This window comes from Diabrotica virgifera, chromosome 4, assembly GCF_917563875.1.
Source record: "Diabrotica virgifera virgifera chromosome 4, PGI_DIABVI_V3a".
Classification (NCBI taxonomy): Eukaryota; Metazoa; Arthropoda; class Insecta; order Coleoptera; family Chrysomelidae; genus Diabrotica; species Diabrotica virgifera.
Window position 1 is genome coordinate 174,813,058 of NC_065446.1, and position 7,345 is coordinate 174,820,402.

Sequence of the window (7,345 nt, forward strand, 5' to 3'; positions counted from 1 at the left end):
TATAAAAGTCATCCAAAAGGATTGGCAAAACGTTTTCGATCTAGATCAGATCATCTTCAGTGCCTAGAACGAAGTATTTCCACGTTAGAATGAATGCAAAAGGTTAAAATTGTGACTAGTTGAAGAAAAATGTGGTAATACTCACGTTCTGCCTAGTACATGGAACTAGCAACCTTATGAAAATGGTAACATCGAGAAATATGGTTTACATGATAATTCTATAATATTTATAGCGACTCCAAGTCGATGTTAAAGGATTAATTTATGTGTTAGGAGTGCTCAAAGGGCAACATGGTTCCCTGCTCGATAAAAAATCGTCGTTCTTGCCAGTTCAATGGACACAGACCAACAAAGGTGAAGGAGATGACAATCCAATTATTAGACAGAAGTGACACGACAAGACAGGTAGTTAATTTTTGGTTATGAATATAAAATAGTGTTTTTAGAATTTAGATTATTAGTTAAACTGAATGTAGATTAATAACTGTATTAAGTGAAATTTAAATTATAATAAATTATTAATATAATAAAATATCGAAAAGGCTACTCTCTGTTACAGAAAGAATTGTTGTTACTGTTAACAACAATTAAATTAAAAATTAAAGGCAATTAAAAAACAAAGGAGTTTTGAATATTGTATTGCAAAACACTCTTCGGGATTTCATCAATCGATGTTTAAGGAATATCTACCTACCTTGGCAACATTCAAATTTTCAGTTTTTCACATAGTTTTTGAGGGTTAAAAATGGCCGATTTCGCAATTTTTCAATTTTTTATCGCTTATTTGTCAAAAACTATCAACTTTAGAGAAAAGTAACTAAAGATCTTTTCTGGTTGGAATGATCTAAAAAACCTAAAAAAAAAGTTTGTTTCATGCAAAAAAAAATAATTTTAGGAAAAAAACAAAAAAACGTTTAAAAAATTTTTGACCCACTTTTGGTCCTGGCAACATGCAAATTTGTTAAAAGAGGTCCTTTTTGAGTAAGATTGTGCAAAAAATCCGAATCGGAATATTTTTCCTAGCGGATGCGCAGTGGCTTTCTGGACTATATACAATCCGAAAAAGTTTAAAGTTTTTACATTGTAAAAAACAAGAGAATTTAAGCGTTTTCCATTTAATCGTTTTTTTTATTTAAACAATTAATAAACATGAAAAATTTTTTTATTGACTATTCGTGTATTGTTCCCGCTAATGATAATGTCTGCAAATTTTTATTCATTTGCATTGAAGAAAAGGCAGTCAAATTAACGTCTAAAGATTTGATGCAAACTATTGAACTAAATAAAAGCGTTAAAAAAATAATGAACAATTTCTAGTGATATAGACTTTCTGCGCTTTCTAACAACACGTTTCTCTCAATTTTTCTGATGCTTAATTCAAGCAACGTACCAGAATAAGCCGAGAATAAGCATTATTAAGTAGGTATGCTTATTTTAATAAGAATGTTGATTAAACAAGCATCACCCTGTACACTTATATTCTGATATCTTCCTTCCTCTATGAGTTTTAATTCATTAATTGAGTGCAATAAATTTTGTTTTACTATGTGATGGTTTCACGCTATATTGGAATTGTAATTGAAAGTAATTTTTCGCGTTTATGAACAGTTCAATTCAATCAATTAACCAATTATTTCAAGAAACTAAACTACAAAGAGGAAAGTACTTCTCTTTCTAATTTTGTTTTGCTAGTCATCATAATTCAACGTATGTACATTCAGTTACCGAAATATGGCAAAACTATTTTACTTACGTGCATAGAAATCGGCCCACTTAAAAATTTGGTCATTTTTGATGACTCGTATTTCCTAAATCTATTAGACGATTTAAGTGATTTCTTGAACATGTTATAGCATAATTCTTTAACAATACCACTGTAATAATATTGTTGTTAAACAGATAAATTTTCATTGTATACCGGGTGTACCAATCAAACTGTGTTTTTTTCTCAAAGTTTGCATCACCCTGTGGAATATTCTAGCATATATAAAACACTGAAATTTAAACTTTACTATAGCCTCAGATTTTCTTAACATTCTGTTTTTTGATTCATTCGTTTATGTTGGATAATAAAAAAGTTAGGTACTTTAACAACTACACAAATTCTTCAATACAAGTTCTTCATCAATACACGGTGTTTCTAAATAAGTGACAGTTGGCTTTATAAACGTATGTCCGCAAATGTTTCGTTTCCGAGATACGGGATGTTGAATTTTTTCTTACAAACTGACGATATATTTATTGCTTTAAAACCAGTTGAGATATGCAATTGAAATTTGGTAGGTTTTAAAAGATAGTTACTGCGGATTAAATCTGCAATAGCAGATAGCACCCACATAACTCTTGGTCTCCCTCTTTTGTTTTTCCCCTGCACTCTTGTTTCGAACACTCGTTTTGTTAGCCTCTCGTTCGACATTCTACACACGTGCCCGAACCATCTAAGTTGTCCTTCTACTATTTTTTCATTGATTGGTTCTAGTTTTAGGTTTTGCCTAATTGTTTCGTTTCGTATTTTGTCTGTCCTCTTTCTGTTTGCTATTTTCCTCAGGAACCTCATTTCCATAGCATTGACTCTGGATTTTTGTCTCCCCGTCAATGTCAATGTCTCGCTGCTATACATGATTGTTGGTCTAACTACTGATTTAACGACTGCCTTTTTTACTTTTTCCGATATCTCTTTTTTCCCAAAAAATGTTGTTTTCATAGTGTTAAATAAGCTTCCTGTTCGTCCCATTCTCTCGTTTATTTCCATGTCTTGTTTACCATTTGATTCGATTATTACTCCTAAGTATTTAAAATATTCCACTTGCTCTAGTTGTTTCCCGTCTAATTCTATTGCGTGTGTCTTCCTCGTATTTGAAATTATCATTGTTTTTGTTTTCTCTGTATTAATTTTCATATTTATGTTTGATAGTTCTTCTTCTAGGATTTCAAGATTGTTCTGTAAGTCTTCTCTGTTTTCTGCTATCAATACCATGTCGTCTGCAAATAGTAGCTCCGATAGTTGAGTCTGTTTAATTTGCCAGTATCCGAATGTTAGTTTTCTCATTCTTCTCTTGGCTTTCTTTATCGCTTCATCCAGTACCACTGAGAATAGCAGTGGACTCAGCACGCATCCCTGTTTGACGGCTTGACTTGTAGAAAATTCTCTGGATTCCTCGTTATTGGTTCTTACTGTATTTGTATTATTTTTGTACATATTATTTATTACTTCTATTATGTGTATGTCGACTCCCCTTTCTGTTAGTGTCTTCCAAACTTCCTTTCTTCGGATTCTGTCAAACGCCTTTTCCAGGTCAATGAAGCACATATGTATCTCTCTATTCTTCTTGATTACCTTCTCACTTCTGTCCTTCCTGAATCCACACTGTGTGTCTTCCATAGTTGTTTCTATTTGGGTTTTTATTCTTGTCTCCATTGTTCTTGCGAATACCTTCCCAGGGATACTTGATATGGTGATACCTCGGTAATTATTACAGTTTCTCTTGTCTCCCTTTTTGTGTATTGGTAATATAATGTCTTTCTTCCCGTCCTTTGGTAATTCTGCTCTATTTATGATATCATTCATTAGTTCTTTCATGCTATCCATTCCCTCTGTCCCCATGAATTTTATAATTTCCGGGGTGATATGATCCTTCCTGGTGCTTTGCCCAGTTTTACTCTTTCTATTGCTTTCTCTAATTCCTCTCTTGTTATGGATTCCACTTGTTGTTCTTCATTCCTTTCTTGTATCTCCCCTATGTTGTCCTTGTCTACATGAGTTAGCTCTTTGAAATGTTCTCTCCATCTTTCCATTATTTGTTTTTCTTCTGTTAGTACGTTTCCATTCTTGTCTTTTATATTCGGCATAATGTGCTCTTTCTTTTGTCTGAGTTGTTTTCTGTTTGTTATATAAAGTTATTAAAATAAATCAAAACTTTTTGAGTTATTAAAGATCAAAGATTTTAATTTTTCTTGAGAAAAATGCATGTTTTTAACCAATTTTTCATCAATAACTCAAAAAGTGTAAGATTTTACAAAAAAGTTATTATTATCAAAATTGAAGCTAATAAAAAATGAAATAAACCCCTTACTACAAATCCTTTTAATGTTAATTAAAAGTGAGTTATAGGTAATTGAATGAATATTTTTTTCGGCGAGTAAAAAACTCTAAGTATTCAAGCTGAAATAACGGGAAACTGATGCATTTTATAACATAAACATATTAAACATTTGTCAAAGTACTTAAAAATATCTATTAAACGAGCTCCCCAACATGTTGATAGCGTTAACATTTATGCTCCAAAATTTTTGCAAAATTTATCTTTTAAAAATTTTTCCAAAAAATGTTATTGTTTTTTTTTAATAACTCTGTTCGTGTCTACGATATCAGGTTCATCTAAAGACTGTTTGAAAGTTAATTCCAAGTGATATTTAACCCGGCACCTGCCACGTGGCTTTGCAAGGCATCAACTGCCACGTGGGGTGCTCACAGCACCCCTTAAAAATTTTCTGTGATCTACTTGTTTATAAACAATATAATGTGTTGAGTTACACAAGAATATAAAAAAACATGTTTTATTAACTTATTAGCTACTAATATATTATAAAAGTTAAAAAATAAAATTAAAAAGGTGTTATAAGCAAATTAGCAAGTACCAACCCATAATAAATGAAGTGATGTAAAATATCTAAGAAAATTAAAATTTATTGAGTATAGAGAATATACTAATAATTTAGATCAGTTATTACAATAAAAAAATGTAAATCTGACCTGTTTACCAAAAACATAAAAAAATTTTACTGCCAGATGATGACACCCCAATTCGAATTTAGAGCTACAATTTCAGAATGACACTAAATAACCACTTCAAACACAAACAGATCTATGCTATATAATATTATTGAAAGCTACTATGACGCACAGGACGGTTAACAAATTTGAAATACCAAATATTTGATGAAAATGTGTTATGGGGTGCTGGTAGCACCCCACGTGGCAGGTGCCGGGTTAAGCACGTTGAACCTAATGTTTTAAACCCCTTACTTTTTAAAAAATAAAAGGTTAACTGACCCCGGTTGCACCCCAGCAAAATTTAAGATTTAAACGTTTCTATCTAGGTTATTTTTTACCCTATAGAAATAGTAAAACAGGTAAAATATTTGGCACAGAGAAAACTAAAATTGGGTTATATATAATTTTTTACGTATATTGAGTATTTTTGGAGTTATTATCAAAAGAATATGAGAATTACAATAATTTTAAAAATTATGATTTTTTTAAATCATATCTTTTCTTTAAAAATATGCATTCTAAACCGGTCAAAATTATTGAAAACATTACTTATGCTAATATAAAGAAGTTTTTGTAAGGATTACTATAAATTTTAATTTTTGCGGAAATGGCGTATGTTTTATTTTTCACTTTTTCCTAAAAAATTCGAAACGGTTCTTTTATTTTCATTATAACTTGCTTAATTTTGACGCTATTACCTTGTTCTGAAGCTCATTTGATAGGAATTCCGAAGTACTTTGGCAAATGTTTAGCAGGAATATTTTATACATTGCATCGTTTTCCCGTTATTTAAGCTTGAATACTTAGATTTGAGTAGGTACTGGTCGAAAAAAATATACATTCAATTGCCAATAACTCACTTTGAACTAACATTAGTTTGGTTCTTTATGTACGGAATGTATTCAATTTTTTATTATCTTCAATTTTAGTAATAATAACTTTTTTGTAAAAGCTTATAATTTTTGATTTATACGTGAAAAACCGATTTAAAACATGCATTTTTTTACGAAAAAATAAAATCTTTGGTCTTTAATAACTCAAAAAGTGTTGATTTATTTTAATAATATAAACAAATTTTGCTTGCAATTTGTCGCTCTATCGACTTATGGTATTATTTTTAATAAAATAATTTTCACCCCCGAGAAGGGGTGGCATCCATCCCCAGGGTAAAAGCACAAGTTGGCATCATGTCACCTTTGTTCCTTGAGGTATCCTCTAATTACTCACCAATTTTCATGAAAATCGATGGAGGTTTAACGAAATCGGAGGTGAAAATCTTCAGTGACTGCACTATAACACCAAACTCTGATTTTATAAGTGTGTTATTTAAAACATAAATGATGTATCCTCGATATGTTATAGGCTTACTGATAGAGGTAATTTTGTTCTACTTATTTTCTCCTTTAAACAGGTAACCAGGTCCTACTAAGATTATGTCGAGGAATTTGCGACGCAATTAGTTTGATTTAACATAATTAGAGCTTCCCTTTTATTTTTCTCTTTTTTACCATCTGATTCTTTCAGGACTGTGACTACATATTAAACTTGAATATTTCCACTGAACTCTATGTTCATTTTTCACTTATTCTAACTTTAATGATCTTATGCCTGGTTGCACCAACATATCTTAAGCTCAAGACCTGCCTTAAGATTAGCTTACTAAATATACGCGTTAAACCATTGAGTCCTAGATCAATTTTCAGCTTGCAACAATGGATTGCCACGTCGATTGCCTCTTAAAATTTGTTTCAGTTAAGACATGCTTATATAAAAATCTAAAAATATGGATCTATAAGCTGAGCTGGGCTAAGCTGGAGCTTACGATTTGTTGGCGCAACCAAGCATTCATGTTTCACCTAAATAAAGACGTTTGCATTCACAGAGAATTTAATAAAGTAAGTACAATTATTATGTTCTTTCATTGTTAGGTTTAGTTTTAGATAAAATAGACCGCAATGTGTTTGTTGTTTTGAATGTTAATTTTCAACAATGAGCTATAAACTATAAACTATATAGGCCTGGATCCCGCCTACCAAAAAAAGTTGATTAACAGCAACAGTGAGCTGAAAATTTGTTAATAGCTTAATGGTGTCTCGTCGGACCAACTTTGATATATGGGAACATTGGAATAGGGGAAGTATTAATTGTGGAACGTGACCTTAATTGTGGAACGTCTCATCCTAACTAGCTGGTTGTTTTTAAGTTTATTCAATCGCAAACTTTATACAGGATGTCCCGAAAAGATTGATCATAAATTATACCACAGATTCTGGGGTCAAAAATAGCTTGATTGAACCTAACTTACCTTAGTACAAATGTGCACATAAAAAAAGTTACAGCTCTTTGAAGTTACAAAACTAAATTCAATTTTTTCCAATATATCGAAAACTATTAGAGATTTTGTATTGAAAATGGATATGTGGCATTCTTATGACAGGAACATTTAAAAAAAATTACAGTGAAATTTGTGCACCCCATAAAAATTTTATGGGGGTTTTGTTCCCTTAAACCACCCCCAAACTTTTGTGTACGTTCCAATTAAATTATTATTGTGCTATCGTTAGTTAAATA